Genomic DNA, 20,425 nt, shown 5'->3' on the forward strand with positions numbered 1-20,425 from the left:
CACCTGTCCACTCACATTACTGCACTTTCACCCCCTGATATAATATTACCAAAGTTTACATTCTTATGTTGGATAGATGTTATGGAGTAAGTCTCAGATCACATGGAATATCAGCGGGGTGCATATTATACAGAAACCCCTGGTGCTCATTACCATTTTTTAATTTCATTTCTTAAAGTGATACAAAGTGGGGTGCAGATGATATTCAAGGGCCAGTTGCCAGCTTATTTCATTCATCTCCCCCCTCTTGTCAGTCATCCTCCTGAAAATGCTCAGTGCACAGCACCAGTCAAAAGCTTGGACATCTGATTAAGATAGCGGGAAACATGCATTTGATTCTAAAGACATATGCTTAAATGCTTGAAATTTGTTTCTTAGACATATGTCGATAGTGAAGTTGATGCCTATGCATGAAGTCCAAAAAAATGACTGTTTTGAAGAATTGAAAATATAAGATAATTTTGATTTGTTCATAACACTTTTTTGGTCACTGCATAATTCCATTTGTGTTATTTCATAGTTTTGATGGCTTTAATATTATTCTAACGTGTGGAAAATAAAGTAAAGTATGTCCAAACATTTGACTGTATAATACCTACTATTTCCACATGTATTGTTTCTTTTCCAAGAAAGGCATGACTCTGACCTTTCAGCTTTTACCTCAAACTGTGTGGCAGCAGTGCTAGTGTAGGTTTCTGTACACGTTAGTCCAGGTTCACACTACACGATTTTAGCCCTGATTTTCCACTTGCTGAGTTTTTGGAGATCGCCGAGAAAAGCCCCAGATTAAAGGCAAATCGGCATTCACTCGGAGCTCGCAAATTGGCTCTCGATCGCTATGTGTGAATTGTTCAAGGACGCCATCCGAGAGACTCGCTGATGCCTCGCAGATGTCCGAAAAATATCTAGCAGGCTAAATATCTGGACCTGTCGGGGAGTCTAAATCCTGTATGTGTGAAAAGTGTTGTGACCCGGTTGTGACTGGCAGTGAGTGAGGCGACAAGCTACAGCCAATGACAACGCAAGACATGGGGTGATGGGAAACCCAGGGGAGGAGTTGTACAACATCAACAAGCATGGCTTCAACAAAAGTTCTGCGGTCTGCTTGGACCCAAGAAATGGAGGAAAATTTGGCTGAACTTTGACAGGAGCACCAATGCCTTTTTGATGTTTCCAAAACAAAAAATGCATTTCTGCAGTACTGTGAATATGAATTCACAGCTTAAGACTGTGACTCTTACATTACAATTTAATTACATAAACAATATCAATAATAGCAGTACCCCATGAAAATACAAATATTGTGAGATGATATTTTGGCCATATTGCTTACAGAGAATATTATCTTTGTCTACAGTTGCCATTTTTGGAAGAAAAAATCCCTGTCTTGCGCATGGTATCATGTCATTCCCCGTGTCACTTCTTGCGTGTGTTTTCGTGACAAAACGTAGTTTGGACCAGACAGACTCATCGGAGATTCCTCCTGGTGAAAGATCTTCTAATGTGTGACCCCCCTGTCGCTGATCAGTCATGCAGTGTGCAAACCACAACGACTTCAAGATTCCTGATTACAAGACAGCAAGTTGTGTAGTATGAACAGTACAGCAATCTGACAACTTCCAGCCAATGACTGATGCATGTGGTGATATTAAATGAGAGTAATGCTAAGGATGGATTCCTTAGGCAAAGAGATGCTCTCCAACCAAGCCAGCAAATCCAGCACAACTATTTGGTGATATATTAATGAAACCTGATGAGGCTCCTTTTTTCCCTTCATGCATCTCTGCTTTGAGATCGCCAGTTTCCCATGAGGCTTGTGTTCACCATGACAACCTCTGTAGTTGTGCAAGTTGCACATTTGAACTTCCTTATTAGCTACACATTTGTTTATTTCCATTTATTGTGCCTTTTGTCACTTTATTTATTAAACTGGATGTGACTCTAATATGTAAAGATTAACTGGTTTGACCTCACAATTAATTTGTTAATGTGGTTTTCAAATCTTTTCTGCTTAGAATACAAAGAAAATATGAGACTGCAGGTCTTTGAGGCTTTTCTGGTGAGATTAGCAAGTTTTGAAAATGAGCTCCAAATTAATATTTGAAGGCATTATGTTCTGGGTGAATTCTGCATTTATGGAAACCTGCCTCCTGCTCAGAGCTGGCAGTGTGTAAACAATGATGAAGGTTCACAGTTCATGATGGGAACTGTTTGGCTGGTATGTTTTAATGTGATACAAACACACATCCATTAATGGCTAGGCGCTGGGTAAAGTCAATGCAATTTATAATAGCACCTGCACACAGCAGTAACACAGTGATGTAAAGCTGTGAAGTGCTGATTCCCGACATAAAGAGTGACGTCATTACCCAGAAGAACCAATCACACAAAGGGTAAAATTTTGTCATGGCCAACCAGCAATAGAACAGAACTATTTACACAGTCATCATTACTGAAATGGCACAAGAGTGTATGTATGAAACAACAAAGTGTCAGGTTGGGTAGTATCATTTATCTTGCAGCAGAGTCTACGACCCCCTGGCCATCCGTTAAGGTTATTAGGCTATCAGTTTATCATTCTTATCAGATTAAGCAGATGCTCGATTTTCGCTTTGATAAAATGCCTGTGCAGGATAGTCTGACACCTTCCATTCCATTCAGTGAATACTAACCGAAGTTTAATGAAAGTATGTATTTGGTATGGAAATCATGAATTGCATTGCCGTTATACAAAAAGGGGGGATGTGGATTTCGGCATGCTCGATATGAAATATCACTACAGTAAGCTGTAAAAATGACACTATATTACAGCACAGAACCATGTTGCTGCGAACAAAAAGGTTGTCTTGTTTTTTCTTCCTTACCTGAAAGTGTCAGGAGGAACAAAAATCAATAATAATTCATGCATCCCCAGCCAAATTGTCTCACAGAAATCAGTTCAGAGCCCATGTATGTTGCCTGAATAACACCTGTGACAAAATCCTCCGAGAGTCATTGATTTTCTGTAACATTGCTTCTTTGTAAATGAAAACCAAACAAATGGCAATCGATACTAAATGGTTTTATTTTGAAGGTCCAATATGCGCAGGTTTTAGCATGAATGTGATTTCAAGAGTCCATAACCAGATTTCATGCTCCAGGTAGGGCCTGACATTTAGCTGGTGAGTTTGATTTACTGTGGGCCGAAAATCCCAGCACTCAGCTGGCTTCTCCCTCACCCATGGCAAATTCATATTTCATTGATGACATGATTTACATGGACCCTGACATAAAATAGATCATTTTAAAATTATCTCCTTCTCTGTAGAATTCACCATAATCATATTCACATCTGAAGAAAATTGACTTGATTCGGATACCTTCTGAAGAAAGAGTAATAGTTGAATGTGAGCCACAGGGTCAAAGGTCACATCTATTAGATCACACACTGAGCACAAAGATGAATTTAAACTGAATTTCACAACCTCAGACTGAAGTAAGATACAAGTGAACATCTGCACTGATTGGTTCATTAGAAAATTGAAAATCAATGTAACTATCCCTAAAGGAAAAATCATAAGCGATCAGAAGAGCTTAATTTGAAACATTCACATTTAAGGCACTTGCTATTATCACATTACTGTTCATAAATCCCCGACAAAGGAACCCCTCTTATTACGTACTACTGGACCCATAGCGCAGTCAATCCCAGCAAATGTGAATCAAAGCCTTACACACAGATACTACGGGTTTAATTATGCCATAAAGGTTCCCACTGGTGACAAAGTCACGAGACTTCATGATAAATGCATTATGGATAAACCTCTGAAGTAAAGCGGTGCCTGGTTTTCTCTCTGAGGAAACTATATTCCACTTGGGTTGGCGTGGGAAATTGCATGTTAGCGAACCACGGCAATCTGAAAGTGCCATAAACCTGCCACCAATGCATTTCCCCGACCCGTGTTCAAGCAATTTTGCCTGCATGCTCGGATGTGCAGCGGTAATGCCTACTCACGCCGCACAGCATCTGAGGGCTAAAGGGACCGTCTCCCCTGCATTCTAAAATGGAGACGGCACTCTGCCCAGCTTCAGCTGTTCAGCACAGCTTCAGTTTTAGCAAAAAAACGAAGCCGCTGGGGTGCTGATCGCCCTTAACAGCTGGTGGAATTTTTAACGACCTTTAAACTTTTTAAGAAGTTAACATTTTCTGTTACAACACTAATTATAGCAAAGAGATTATTTTCCTTTATTCTAAAACAAATCCTTTGTTTGTTTTATTGCAGTCTAGCCAAACCGATTTCACAAAGGTGACACTATCTGATCAGTGTCTGCTGTACTCAGCCACTAATGGGTGATCATTAGATCGCAGCACTTGCTAATTGGAAAAACAGTCTAAAACATTCTGGCTTCTTGCCTCCCCTATAACTGCATATCACTGAGCAGTCGCCGCTGGCGTGAGACGTGTGAAATGATGGCGGGTGTGCTCGCCAAAGCTGTGGCTGCACATCACAGCAGCAGCGGCTCGTCATCACACCGGGACAGCGGTGCGTCGTCGCGCTGAGCATCTCAAACTTTACGCCTACCGGCACCACTTCTACACCACTTCTACAGCTCAGGCAACCCTTAATCACACCCACAAATGCAAGCTATGAGTAACAACATGTAAAAATCAAACCTATGTAAGTTACTCTGGGTAAGAGCGTCTGCAAAATGCTAATAATGTAGTGTAATATTTGTCATTTTAAATATTGGGAGACAGCAAGAGGAGAGGGGATTGAGGGCCGGTGGCCCCACCCCTTGCCCAGCTCACGCCACGCATTCCCAGGCGACACACCTGACAGGTGGGTTCGTCAACATCTGATAAACTGAGTCCTCTCACGTGCGCTGTGCGTGGTAGTGAGGAGGTTATGGAAAAAACTGAAGTTAGTGTATTACCCTGTTTGGAGGAGTACCTGGATTGTGTTTTGACCTGTGTTTGGACTGGACCTGCCTTTTAGGTTCCCCCATGCTCGACTTGTGTGCCTGATTTTTCCCATTGGACCCTCAGTGGTTAAGAATGCAGGAACCATATTTGCTGTGGTCTTGGGTGATATTATGGTATGTGCGCTTGCACCTTGAAGCTCAGCCTCTCAGCATTGTTTGTTTACTGTGCCTTTCACAAATATTATTTATTCTTTCACAATATAGTGATCCACTGGCTACTCCCCTGGGACACTGCCCTGCAACCCCATCCTGGTGTAGAAACACTGGCCTAATGGTTTGACAAGCAGGGGAAAATCCCTGGTGTGCCGTTTCCAATGTACCATTGATCAAAGCACTCAATCTGAGCTAGGGTAGTAAATATCCACTTACATAACTACATGTATGTGCATGATAAGGTATATTTGAGAGCTATATTTGCTTCACTTGATGAAGTGAACAGCTATTGTCTGAATATGTTGTGCTTAAAAAAGTGTTATTCCCCACTTCTTGAGTGAAACTAGTATTAATTAAAATGCAAATAGATTTTATTATTATTACTAATTGGTTTGAATTGCTTAGTATAATTAAGCAGTATTATTTCTTGGGTTTGCCAGTTGCCAGGGTAGAGAAAAGGGGAATGTTTTAAACAGCTGGAAATTTAATGTAATATTTCTGTGTCACCTCCTTTTTTGATGAAAAAAACTGAGATTATTTGGGGTTATTTGAGAATGGTTATATGGAGCAATGTTTATGAGTGTGTGTGTGTGTGTGTGTGTGTGTGCGTATGCGTGTGTGTGTGTGTGTGTGTGTGTGTGTGTGTGTGTGTGTGTGTGTGTGTGTGTGTATGTGTGAAATTCATAGCTGGAAAGTCATGTACATAATCCAAACGTGATTGGTGTTGACCTAAAACAGATAGTCAGATTGTAGGGCTACTATGACTACAGCATTTTCTGCTTCTATATGTTTATGAATGGCTGTCCAGTGTCCATTACATTTTTTGACCTCCTTACTGATTGTGCAACACATGCATGTAGGACCTCTGCTCCTTATTCTAGCCTTTAATGGAAAGATAATGAAAGGAAATGAAAAGAATCCTCAGGTTATGCTGAAGGTCATATCAGAGTGTTGCTTTAGTGTTGGCTGTGTTGTTTCCTCCATCTTATACAGTGATGTTTCAGTGCTAGGGAAATCAATAAGACAGACAGGCTGGACAGATTTTATTGCAGTAATCTTCCCAAGTCCAAAAGCTCTGTGATTGAGTGGGGCTCATTTCAATAGGTCTTCCCAGACATTTCTGAGATTCAAATTCAAAGTTCATTACTTCTAGCGGGAACAGACATTTTATTCAAGTGGGGCTTTGAAGCACTAGTGAAAGTTATGGGTTTGTAATTCTGCCAATGGATTTTTTTTTTTATTTTTTATCTGAGCTATGCAAATCAGTGTTAATATTACAATTTCAAATTTGAGAAGAGTTTAGTGGATTGAAAGGAGCTCCACTGAGCTTTGTTTTGGTAAGAGTATCATGCCATGGCTGTAGTATTATCCTCCTGCCGCATAAGTCTACTTATTATTTAGCCCGCAGAGCACACGTCGTGGTGAGTTTAGCTCTGGAGACATTGGGAAGATGTAGAAAAGTACTGAAACTGTAAAAGTGGTACATTTTACTGCCCGGCTTTGGCAGTGCACCCTGGAGCCAGCGGCTGGCATGCACTGAGCGCCTGGCGTATGGAGACAATGGGGCCGTGCGTGCCCGCGGTGGAGAGGACGCCAGCCCGTGTCCAGAAGGTTCCAGGCCTGCAAGGTGGCAGAGCTGAGATGATATTTGTTATGGGTGGGAGGGCTGGCTTCACGCCACATCCTGAGGCGAGCAAAACGCACAGCACGGGCACGCCAAAGGGTGCGTTGCAGTGCAAGAGAGGGTGGGTGTTTCGATTTCCGAGAAAAGCCACTCCAGTTCTGCACCTTCCTCCCTTCCTCAGAGTCTGCGGTAAAGCTGCTCTGCGCCTCAGGATTTCTTCAGCTTAAGGTCAAATTGGCCTTGTTTCCTGTGGCTTTTTTTCAGAAAGCTTTGACCTTCATTGCTTTTCACATCTTGTTTTAAACACCTTAACCACAGGTGTTTTTTTTTTTTTTTCCTGAAATGTACTATGTCTTAGCAAGGTAAAATATTATCGCTAAAATATTAGCATTCCCTGCAATTCTACACGTAGCTCATATGGCCCATCAAGTTTAGACTATATTATTAGTAGCAGTAGTAGTAGTGGCTGTAGTTGCAGTAGTAATAGTTTTAGCAGTAGTATTAGTACTATAATAGGCTCCTCTCCCAGCATGCAGAATGAACATGTTGCAGTTCCTCACTTACCTTTGTAGTGTGTCACTAAACATAAGAAAAACAAACATTTAATTCAATTCACACATATGACAGCACATTTTCACTTAAGCAAACTGATGTAAGATAATTATGCATATGTAGGCTCTTTATGTCGTATGTGATGTATGAACGCTCTAGTAAACAGTTTAGTGTGCTGGCACAACATGGGAAACATGCCTTTCCTGATGCTAACGCTCTGCTGACAGGCCCATGGCACTGTACAAGCACATCTGCGGCATAATGCTATTTTTAATGCTTTCACTTCATGTGTTAGGCCTCTGCATGCATTCTGTGGAGCAGTCTTTTGTTGAAAAGGTCAGAAAATATCCTCTGACATATTGGGTAAATAGTGATTGTTTTGTAATTGAGAAGATTCCAGTTTCCTACAGGGAACAGTTTTACAAACGAGTTTCAGGCAACTGGATGTCAAATTATATTTTTATTTGTTTATCTGTGATCACACAGTATTCATAAATAAACATATAGTCATTTTATTTGATTGAGCATATAGGTCAAAGTCCACGTTGATTTCGCATTATTCTGTCATGTACTTTTATGCCTTACATTAACAGGGAATACAGATGTATGAAACACTTTTAAAGCAATATTATGGAAGACAAAAAGAAAAATGCCATGGCAAGACAGAGCCCTGCGCCGAGCATATCAATTGTGAATCATTAGGGACTTGGGGTAAATGAGGGTTCGATGACACTTCAACATCACTAATTTGCAGCGGCCATCCTCAGGAACGAGCGAGGCTCCATCAGTCTATTGATATCTCCCACCTTTCAAAGGCTGACAATTTGATAGCTGCTCACCGTGGGGCTTGATGAAGGTCAACGAGGACTTGAATGTCAGACTCACTTCCTGGAGGGAAAAGCTTTCAGCGACTTAATTGGCTGAGTGATGTGATTCATTTCTGACTTTTCATCTTTCTCGCTGCGAGCCGCGGGACACTGTCCAGGCAACATGGCGGGCTCCTTGTCCCTGCGTTTCCACCAATCACATCCGGAGGATTGTAAACAGGAGTCGGGGATCATAAGACAGGAGACATATTAAGCATGTCCGAGCACGCCGTGGGATTAGACAGGATTGGCCCAGAACCTCTGCTGAACGGGGAGAGCCAGCCCACTCTCTTGTCCTTTGGGGCAGCAGCTTGACACTAAAGCCATACGTAAATGGCTAATGGCTTATGGTCCTTTGCTGTGCTCATCTCCAGCTAAATTTGCTTCAGTAAGAAATCATGAAAAGAACATTCCCCATGAGCCGTGGATCATTTTGACTGAAATGCAGACCTCTTGACAAAAATCTTTTGACAACCCTCCAGACACAGACACAGACACAGACACACACACACACACACACACACACGCTCCCTTGGAGCATGAAAAATACATGAATACATGACCCTGAAAACAAGCTTGGACACTGGAAGTATGGTAAACACTTATCCCATAAGAACCCATGCCACCAAATTTCAAAATAAAGAAATAAAAAATAAAAAGTACATAAAATAACAGCAGTATGAGTTTATTATGGAATATAATATGGATGCCAAGGCTTGTTTGAACCTTCCACATTCCCGTCACCTGCTGCACTGCATTTTGGGAGAGAGACCTTTGTGAACAAAGGTGTCCCATGCCCACAGACTGTAGAGCTGTCAGGAAACAGCATGGACTCCACGCGTGTGTACCTGAGACAGCATGAGCAGAGCTGCTCCGCCTTCCTGTACAGGCAGGGCGACGGAAATGTCCCGACAGCATGACACTTCGCCTCTGGGAACACAATGGCCCTGATTTTCAAATAACACCCTTATTCTTACCTGAGCAAAGAGCCGAACTGATGTGAGATCTCCGTTAGTTTCCAGGACACCATAAAGGTATTAAACCACTCTCTCTCCTTTTCCCTCTTATCAGAGAGAGGGGTTCTTAAAGGAACAGACAGACGGTGCCTTTCCTGAAATTGAACACTCAAACAAGAAGAAGAAAAAAAAATCTGTATTTCTGCATATGGTTAAGTTTCATTGCATTTCCAGTCCAAGGCTCTGTCGGCTCCCTTCAATTCTTTTTTATCGTTTTCAAAAAAAAAATCCTTCCATATCGCAACAATGGCAGAGAGTTTCTAAATCTCCCCTTTGTCATCTTTGACAATAGCGAGGCACAATGACACAGAAAAGCACACTCTATATACTGTAAAATTGCAATCTGTCAGAGTTTGCATGGCTTCAAGCCTCCCGGTGGAGCCTAATTGTGTATAATTGATGTACGAAAGGTTTGCCTGAGTTCATCACGTGTTTGATGAGCTGCCAGCACTCGTGAGAAGCATGAGGGAGTACAAGGACATGCGGGCGCACACTCTCTCTCTCACATACACAAACACACAGACACACACACACACACACACACACACACACACACACAGCCACATATTGTGTCTTCACACAGAGTTTATGCTCAGGTTCCTTGCTACTACTTTGCTACATATAACACAATCTGATTCATTGTTTAATTGGTTGATTGACCAATTGACTGATCGATGGATTGATTGTTCAATCTATTGTCATAGAACAGACAGGTGGTGCCTCAACAGACAGTGTGTATCTGCCTGATAAGAGCATTCCACATCTGCAGTATATTAAAATAAACATAATTGGCCTTATCTACAGCCATTTTAAATCAGTCCTGACCCTACATTCATTGTGAGATCTCAGCTGATTCGTTGTGAGAGGTCTGAGGGAAATGGGCTGCTATTCCGCCTCAGAAGAACAGGGGGAAAGGAGAAGATTAAAGGCCTTCTCGGCCTCCCCTCCTCACACGCCGTTTCTTAAAGAGAGAAAATGAGAGTGTTGCTGCAGGCGCGCTGATAAGGAACGGTTTGATTCCGCTACCCAATCACGCAAAGACCCCCCTCAAACATACACACACAAACACTTCTTCCCTGAAGCAGGATCCAGCCCTGCTCACACCCAGGTGGTGGTGTGAACACTGATGCCTGGATTCCACATGGCCGCCTCTGCCGCTCGAGGTTCCCAGGTAAACAGCGAATAAAGTGGCGTGAAACAGGCAGAGCGGCCGCCTTGGACGTCACGGCGCCCAGATGTAAGAACAATGGGAGCAGATCGCTTTGACAAGTCGCCGGTTAAAATCGAAGCCGCTGGAAACAATGGCTTTTCAAGCCAGAGGGCTGATGGAAAAGTGTTTTCACAGGCATAAATGATGTTATTATAGCAGTCCAATCCCCGGGATAACTACAATATATGCCAAGGGAGAAATATGAATTTAATGAATTTTTTTTTTTTTTTTGGCCCCAGTGTTGAGCATCGATAAGACTGTATCATTCTTCTTGAAACTTCTTCTCAAAGTTCTTTTATTCTGATTTTTGGATCAGGGCTGTGGGGTGACTCAGTGTTTATGTATTTATACATTTATTTATTGCTTTATACATTTTTAAAATCACAGGCTTTCTGTTTTCAGTACCTTTGTGTAGAAGGAATGCAGAATGAGTTTTGGCTTGTAGAGCCTTTCTTGGACATTAGGATTGTTTGGAGGTTATCTGGTGGACATTGGCACAGCTATCTGTGTGCATAATAAGCTCTGCTCATTAGTGCTATCCACCTGAGTATGTAGTGTGTCTCTCTCTGTGAAGAGACCTGTCTGTGAGCTACAGCAGGGGAATGTGGAAGACTCAGAGCATGGATGCTGACAGACTGTGGTTTATTTCTCATGAAACTCCACACGGTTATGAATGTTTAATCCTCGGCCCATGCTACACTGAGCTGTGTTTGGCTCAGGCTTTCCATCACGCAGGTCCGGGTGGCATTACCCTGAGAGAAACACGGGTTCGAAGCGGGCCCCGAGGCCTCAGAATATCCCTGCAACCGCACATCTATATTCCGGGGACAACTCAATTTCCCGAGCCCCGCGCCCGCTCGGCGAGTTAACGACAAGGATAAATGATCAAATAGCGGGCCAGCCATTGTCCTTGAACCTTTAATAGGATACTGATAGCGGGCCGTGCGGCGAGCCTCATCTCGGAGGTCCGTGTCCTGGAGCAAACTCTGCCTCATGTGCCGCTCGCAATCAGGCCACTCTTGGACTCCCGTTGCTTCTAATCTGCACCTCCGGCACATTGTGCCCCCCCCCGACTCCGCGGGCCCGACCCGGCATGTGCACCCGGGCTGGCTAACAGCAGCGCATGGTGGAGGACACTATACGGGTGACAAGGTGATAATGGATCGGAGGAATTAAAGTCTTGCTTTCTCCTCTGAGTTGACGATCTGTGTGAAAACTAATTTCAGAGGGGGTTTGGGGGAGGGGGGGGCAATCTAGGAAGGAGCGACAGGCACAGCATCAGGATCGTTTAGTGTCTTTATGTTTCACAGAGCAATGAGAGAGCACTTTTATGAAAAGCATACATGTTGAAGACTTAATGGCAAATTGAGCATTTAATTATGTAGTTTAAAGGAAAACTTTAACTGATGGGATGTGTGCACAAATGATTCATTTTAAAACTTTTGATGAAGGGAAAAAGTGTACCGCTAATGTCTCACTTGCTATTCTGTTCCTGTGTCCTGCTTCTACCACTGTTATTAAAAAATGACATGAACCATACTTTATATCTATTCCGTGTGTATGTGTCTCACCCTACAAGCCTTGTACTGTGTGACGCTTTTGATAAAAGCATTGGTCAAATAAACCAATAACTATAAAACAGCTACACATTTACATTTACATTTACATATTGCATATACCTGTTGGGTATTATGTCTTAAGCTGCGTTTTAAGCAAACACAAAGCGAAATTTCACTTCACTTTCCTCGAGCGTGGGTTGCTGGGGGCGTGGTTTCTAGCCCTACTTGAAGGTGATTGGTTTTCGCCAGGCGAAATTTTTGCTTGAGTTGAACATTGTTTAACTCAAGCGAACTGTTGCGAATGCTCATTTGGCCCATTGAGCGTTTCTCGCAGTTTCGCCGTGATTAACTCCGCCCATTCGCCTCTTTCATTGACTTTTCATGCATTCGCGTCGCTCGTAAATTTCGTGACATGTTCGGTTAAAACGCGCTTTTACAATACTTCTGCAAATGTATGATGGTACATTGCTTGTAATTATTGTGTAACCATGGGACTTGATTTCTGTGTGCTCTTTTTTTTCCCTGACAGTTTACAGACATTGGCACTGTTTAAATCCATGTACCAAGGACTGAAGGGTCCCCCTCTGTCGCTTAATCCTTTGAAAGATGAGTGTCTAATCCCTGCAAACTTTGTTTTTTTTTTTGCTCTCCTTTCCAGGATTAATATGCTGACAGAAAAGAATTAAGCGTGCACAGACAGCATGGCTGAAATGGAGATGGCTTCTCAGAGTGGTATGTACACAGCTTATCTCTCCCAGTCACCTGCACCATGCAGGCTTCTTCCCACGGCACATTTTGGACAGATCACGCATGACTGCAACCACATCTCCAACACCCCTCAGCTCTCCACAGGGTCAGCCTATCCATCTATTGATTTCAGATTGATTGAACAGTTGCCAGAAATAGTAATGCATACATTAGGGCAGTGTTTCTCAATCCTGCTCCTGGAGGCCAACTGTCCTGCATGTTTTCCATCTTTCCCTGCTCTACTTACCTGATTGAACTCATCAGTGGCGCTTTTGATTAGCTGAACACACCTGATTTAATTGAGAGCATGTTAATCACCCTAATCAGGTGTGTTAGGAGTAAGGATAGATAGAAGATATGCAGGACAGTGGGCCTCCAGGAGTAGGATTGAGAAACACTGCATTAGGAAACTGAGCTTAGAGAAACACCTGGTTACAGTGGGCTCAGAATCAAAGCTATTGGTTGAAAGTTGTGTTCGGAGTTTCAGACAGAATTTTTTGTGAGTAGCGACAGGTGAGTAGTGAGTAGTGACAGGAAATCAGAGGACATTTTGACAAGTTAGCTGGGCGTAGAGGGAGAGGCATGCAATTCAAATTGAAACCCTTTTCCCGTCATGATAGACAACACCCTGATACCATCAGTTCATAGAGTGAGGCCATGAACTCAAAGAGGGAAAGAGAGGACAGAATGAATTGTTCAAGCGGATTCCTGTAAAACATGCAACTGCTGGGTTTCATCCTACAAAGGCCTCACCACACAAAGGCAGGACAAAAGGAATTAAAAAAAAAGGTTTTCTTGTAAAGAAGACCTGCATGGTCTTCAAACAAGAGTAGTAACCATACCAACAGAAGAGATGTCAGTATTTTAAAGCTGGAATGAATGCAATGACATATTCTTCTTCTTCTTCCTCTTCTTGAGCATATGTATGAAAAGGGACGGCATTCATTCACTCTTATTTTAAAGTCTGAATTACTTCACTGGACATAAAGTACACTGCTGCCAATGAGTCATGCAAGCTTAAGGGAACAATGAATACCCTTATCAAAAGATTGTGGTTATTCTGTGCAATTAGACAAAAAAATCATTGATTCAGTCACAGCACAGTGACAGTAGTATTTATCAATTTTCCACACACATCAATTATTATTATTCATTATTGTCATTGCTATTTGTCTCCAACAAGGATTTTCAAAGAATTAAAAGGTTAAAGCTTTTTATCAGAAAAGTGTAAATAACTCAGAGTCAATGGAATCTTTGAAGAACAGAATGAGAGCTTTTCAGACCAGTGAGTAATTCAGTCCACCCCCAGAGCGTATTGCAATCCATCTGTGATGCAATGAGCTTTGTTCTTTTCACAATAATCATATTCGAGAGAGAAACAAAACACTACTCACCATCTTCCCTATGATGATGTCACATGTCTATTTCTGTGTGAAAATAAAGCTTCCACAATTGGTCATTTTTGCCATGTATGCCTGATAACAGCACTTACATATGTGTTCATTAAGGCTTGCAGCAGGTGGGAGGAGTTCAACATGATGTGTGCTCCATACAGATGGACAGGTTCCAAAATATTCAAGAAATTCCCTTTATTTGGTATTCATTATTTTGTGTTGAAGCTGTATCAACTTGGAATCATTTAAGTCAGTTCATCCTGGATGTGCAATATTCATTCCTTTGGACACTGTGTTTACACAGACAGTATGCCTGCTCTCTAAATATTTCCCATATCTCCAGTAGGCTGCTACTGGAGCCTGCGTTTGCTTCATTTCCCACCCTCAGGTGACTGATGAGTCCCTAAGGATTTGGTCTTAGTTAGCTTTGCATTCACATTTCCTCTGTTTCTGAGGAGTTCCTGTTTAGTCACAGAGGCAGTTCCAGGGAGCTTCCACGTGGCGATGCATTTTCAGTTGTGAGTGCTGAAGTTGTGCTTTGGGCAATCTATGTCACAGTCACCAGGTTGCGTGTCTGTGAGTGTGTCAGGGTGCATTTATTGGTGTCACTTGCTTTTCTGCCTTTACTTTCAGTTTTATGCTTGGTGGATATTCGGTATTTGTGCTGTAAAATACATTCATGTGCCACAATAAGCCCCCTTATAATCTCATTGCAGCATGTGTTATAGTCTCTACTGTGGTAAAGGATGGTTTCCTTGACAAGTGTTGAACACTAGCTGAGTTGAAAAGGAAACTGTATAGGTCTGCCACTTGTGGTTGGACTATGCCTTCATCCTTAAAAACTCAAACACTGTTTTTATTGTAAAAACCACAACTGCAGACATTACCATTAAGATTCTTAACAACAACAGCACAAGATCATCACATGTCATTATCCTGTTAGCTCAGGCCATTAGCATCATTTACCGCAACATAAAGTAACTCATATTGTGATATTAACAGCATCTACTCTATGAAGGTAAATCAGCTGTGACAAAAGCTACTAATTTAAATAGATTTGAGTGCTCCTTGGCTGTAATTGGTGAGACCTTGATGGCTAAATCATGTCAACACCAGGCTAGAGCCTCACTTAGGCACAGCCACTCAGAGTAGAGTTTGCTTTTCACCCTTCTCCCAGCTTATTCCTTATGGATGAAGTCATTTTAAAGGAGTCATTATGATAACAAACACCCTCCCCCCAAAGACCCTGAGCAGATCTAATTCAGTCACAGCTCACCGTGTGCTAGTCATCCATTGCCTGAACGCCTCTCCTCACACTAACAACTCCCATAGCTTCTGAAAGCTTTTTCTTCTGCAATCTACTTCTGACCTTACCTTCTGACCTGACCTTCACTTCTTTGCCTTCCATTCATTGCTTCCTGTAGCAAACTGCTCATTAATAGACAGGTTAGCCTTTCCCCGTTAAGCACAGATATCCCTTGGCCAAATACAAGAAATTGCTATTTTGACTTTAGTCAATGTTAGTTCTTTTTGTTATTTTTGTTTATTCAATATTTTGTTTTTGTTTTTGCATCTCAACTTAAAATGAGAGCATTATTGAAAACAACAGATTATAAAACCTCAGAGTCTTACATATAAAATGGGTAAGTAAGTAAAATAAATTCCATTTCAACAACTATTCCTCAAGGTGTCCACATGTGAAGAAGAACAGCACATGAAAACATGGAGTGAAAGTGACAGTCAGCCCTCTGGTTCAGTGCAACAGAGGAAGGAGCAGAGCACTTAGCCTAAAGGTTGCTGCTTCAGTTCCCAGGCAGGGGAATGCTCTTATACCCACTTAACCCAAATGGCCTCTGTAAACATACAGATGTATGAATGCATAACATGGATGTAAGCTATGTAAGTCACTTTGGATGATGTTATAATGCACTGGCCACGCTTTCCACTTCTGCCAATTGCCTGTCTATGTGCTGCCTTAGGATTTCCTGCTCAACACTGCATCATGGAAAAAGCAGCCTGCTTCTGGCTCTCTCCCTCAGTCAGTGTAACTCAATGGTGAGGAAGATTGTCATTATGAGTAATAACTGAGGAGGTGGACTTTCACTCAAGTGTGATTTCCAATTCATCAACCAGAGGGTCAGGACAGCTCAGCTTAGGTCAGAGATTGCAGTGATGTGCTTTACCAGGCCTAGGATCTACCCTTTCGTTGCTCAGCAGTTTTAACACAACAAGATTGCCATTGGGAATGTTTGGGAATGTTCATTGTATCCATGCCCTGAACTTAAAATCTTGTTTATCGAAACAGATTTACCATGCATTTGGCTTTTTTACCAGAAATAAAAAATGATATAGCAATAGTGGTTTGTTATTATAAAGCCATGGGGAAGAGCTGGTTTTGGTTCACTGCGGCTCAGAGTGATCTTGTAGGTGGATAAGGTCTGTAACAGCCCTGTGGTTTAATCGATGTCAACAAACAGGGTGCCATGTAAGTTTGAGTCATAACTGAGCTACTGGAAGCAAGTGGATCAAGCGAAAGGCAATGGTTCATTGGAAACAGCTGGGAAAACTGTGGATTACATAGTTGACTCTCAGCAACCCTGCTGATGGCAGATAACGCAGTCAAGGAAATAGAGTCCAAAAGACAGTGCGGCTGCGATTATAACTGTTAATTCAGGTAAATCATATTATCTCAGCAATTACATGGTCCCTACATTATCACCCATATTCTCTGAAGCTTGAAGTCAGCGTTACTCATTTTACGGCAATATTTCTGCATTCAGCTTGCGTTGTTGGAGCGATTAGATTAGTCCTATCAGCACAATATTGCGCTCAATCAATTACACAAGCAGCTACAGATCAAGATGTCACACTGCTTTTTCATTACAGCAAGTACTGAAATTGAAAGCCACTCCAATGGCTGCAGAAATGGATTGCTAAGTGTAAGCAAGCATACTGCACAGCTACATTTAGAAATTTCACTATTTCATAAGCAATGCATGGTTACAATAAGGAAGGGAAACGGTCCCATCTGGGCACATGGAACATCTGATGGCAAATAGGTATTTCACCATTGAAAATATCTGAGTTACTGTTTTCCTGTCTGCACCACTGCAGCTTACTTTACTGCAAAGAACAAAAAGGAATATGATGCTGTTCTTCAGGAAGGAAATGTAGAGCCTTACAGCAAGTACAAGGAGCCAAGCAAAGGGCCCATTCAACAGAGCACCAGTGAAACCACAGACAGTTTTCTGTGTCAGTGTTTTTCTACATTGACAGGATGATCTATAGCCTCTGCCAGTGAGGATAAAAAGCAGCGCTGGACCTGGAGCTCTCATATGAGGGCTGACAGTGACTGATCTGGGCCTGAAGCCAGGGGGACTGAAATGAAATCTTACCCAAGTTTGAATGAGGCAGGTAGGGCAAACTCCACCCTGACTCTTACAGAGTAAATGCAGTGAAAACTCCTCGCTGACTCTCACAGACTGCCTTTAGTGAAAATTCCTCACTGGTCCTCACAGAGTGGGTGCAGGTCAAACTCCACCCTGACTCTCACAGGCTGGATATAGTGAAAACGTCATGTGGTCCAGAATTAGAACTTCTTAGGGGGATTCTTGACAATGTGCATGGCCATCACAGTCAGTGCAGCAGCATCTTAGAGCAAAGTAGCATCTTAGGGCAGAGCAGTATCTTAGGCTCCGGCACCCTTTGCATTAAGACAACCTTTATCCTCACTTCCAATTTAGCGCTTATTGATAGCATGATTTTGAAAGAGCTATTTCACAAAAGAGGACCGACTGCCTGTACCATTGATTTGAAAGCCATTGTGTTTCTCCTTTCAAAGGCTTGTGGCTTTGATAGTTATTTCTGGTTTTCTACATGTCAAAGATAATAGAAGACTAGCTGTGAAGCTTTTGATCTACAGGAGGACCTTGTAAAAAATTACAAACAGAAAGTGCCTGGCCAATGCAGACCTGCATACGCTCCAGCTGAGTGGAGAAGAAGAAGCCTTCTTTATATTCAGTGACTTCATTAGGTCTTTAGTAAAAATACATAAAACATACACGAGCATACATATCACCTTCATGCCCATACAGTTGCAACTTCTGGTCAATCAAATGCTGTGCTTTACAACAGATGGCATAGAGCGATATGCCACTTTTTCATATGCAGGATTTTATTCTTATTTGCTATATTACTAATCATTTTATGTATGCATCAGATTGGTAAGCCAAATGTGTTAATTGATCTTCTTCAATTGTTCTTCACAGTGCTGCTGAGCCCAGATAGAGGGGAAGAATGTCCTGTTTATGAATGATAATAAAAGGACAAAACACTCACTCATAGATACTGTCTGAGGTGGAAACTCAACAAGTCTCTCCAAATGAACTCCAAAAGAATTTTCCTTAATAAGAATTAAAAAATCTCATATTCACTGTTATTCACTAAAATACAGGGACAAAAACGTTGTTTGTACTCCTTGGCTGTGTCTTAAGACTCAGTAGCCAGTTGCACGCTCATAAACACACACAAACCAATGCACTCTTACAGACACACACCCACACACCCAATAAGGAAAGCAAATAGGTACTGACAGCCTTGGGTGACTGAAGCACACAGCTGAAGGATAAACTTCCTCTGTTGTTTCAGCACCAGTCTGATAAAACAGCTCACATGGAGTGTAAGGGATATGCTATAGGGTCACATCAGTCTAGGGCTGGGACCCCAAAACTCCAAACACTAGAACAAAGTAAATCAGGGGGTTCCCTGATTCTAAAACATGGGCCAGAGGTCAGTTACAGCCCCCCCCCCCCCCACCCCCTCAACCATCTCACCCCTCGGCCACCCCCTTCCAGCAGTCAGAAAATGCAAACTTTAGAATCTCCTTGTTGTTTGGTTGTCGAAGCGAAGACAAGTCAGCGTCATGCTGGGTTTGTTAAATGTTTAGATGAGTATTCTGTGAATCTGTCCTGTCACGGTCGGATGATCAGGGAGCGTGTTTGGGTGACATCGCAGCTGATGGTCTGGGTGTACACCAAGTCGTGGCATTGTCTCAAAGAACACACGCTTCAGTGATGACTGTGTCAGTCATGGGCATCCAGGGTGTCAAAATTCATGTAACAGAATAATAGCAGCTGTTTCATATCGCTTTAACTATGAATTATCATAAATGTGATCTTTTTTGCAGGGTTTTAACATCAGTCTGAAATCTCTGTCTCACAAACTCAAGACATTTAACATTTAAACGTGTCACAAATGCATCAAATCAGCTGTCTCACATTTTGAACAGTTAAAAGAAATTGTGTGTCATATCACCCTGTTTTAAACACATAAAGAGAGTGAACAGTGAAGTACTGAACAGAAGAGGCTGAAAAGCCTATAACCAGTGTCTTTATGCTTTTCTTTATGCCATATGGAAGGCTGTGACTCCACTGTCTGTGAACCCTGTCTCTGCCAGGATGTTCAACCCTCTCATAGCTGGAGAAACTCACAATATAGTAAATACTGTTTTATTTCCAAATGTTTCCTACTGTATGCTAATAGTTATATCATTCTGATGAAATGTCATTATTAGTAGGTGCGGTAATAGTACTAATAAATGTAAATGTACTAATATCATGGTTCTTTATAATTTTACTACTATTCTGGATGTGCATGTCCATTATGGAGTTTTCAAGTCCAAGTTAAATATACAAATTACAGTCAGCACAGTCAGCAATACAATGCAATCAGTGCACTCAGCAATACAGCCTCTGGCATAATTCACAGTTATACACTACATTTACAAGAAGATGGAAAAGACAGAGTCTTCAGTATAAATGGGATATTACAGTACAGCCTGTATCTCAGGCAGCTTAAAGGTACTAGTGTTGACCTTTCGGAATCAAACCAAGGCTTAGATATTGAAGAGGACAGGGTTTTAAAGTGTCTTTTTTTTACTGTCTCGCCAGCTTTAATCAGGTTTTTACAGGCTCTCAGAGCAGGGACCAAGATGCAATTTGACAATGTCATGTCATGTTATTCCTCCTTTGCTGTTACGTGCCTATTTCATTTTTAGTGCGTTTACCCTGCCTGGGTCACAGGCTCATATAACCCACATGCTGGCCTGCTGTATGTCACTACATCACATGCCCTTAAAGACGCAGGAGCAGAGAGACTATTACTGATATTACAGGGCTGGGAATTAGAGAGAGGTGGTGCATGTTTTCATGGTATTTCATTGACTGCTAATGAGAGAGTAATTGTATCCTTCACACACCAATTTTCACATTTTCACATCACACAGTGATGATTTCTCACGTGCTAAAGGTTAAGTGCTAAAAGTGATGGTATGAAATGTTTGTA

At 42.0% G+C, this 20,425-nt stretch overlaps 1 protein-coding gene across 1 annotated transcript in view; it reads left to right on the forward strand.

Annotated features, from left to right (window-relative positions):
* Positions 1-20,425, forward strand: part of lingo2b (leucine rich repeat and Ig domain containing 2b) — a 254,816-nt gene that overhangs the window by 141,639 nt on the left and 92,752 nt on the right. The window contains exon 4 of the mRNA XM_036517277.1: positions 12,601-12,674. The gene's annotated coding sequence lies outside the window, so the exon portion shown is untranslated. The remainder of the gene's footprint in view (positions 1-12,600; positions 12,675-20,425) is intronic.

The sequence above is a fragment of the Megalops cyprinoides genome, chromosome 22, assembly GCF_013368585.1.
Source record: "Megalops cyprinoides isolate fMegCyp1 chromosome 22, fMegCyp1.pri, whole genome shotgun sequence".
Classification (NCBI taxonomy): Eukaryota; Metazoa; Chordata; class Actinopteri; order Elopiformes; family Megalopidae; genus Megalops; species Megalops cyprinoides.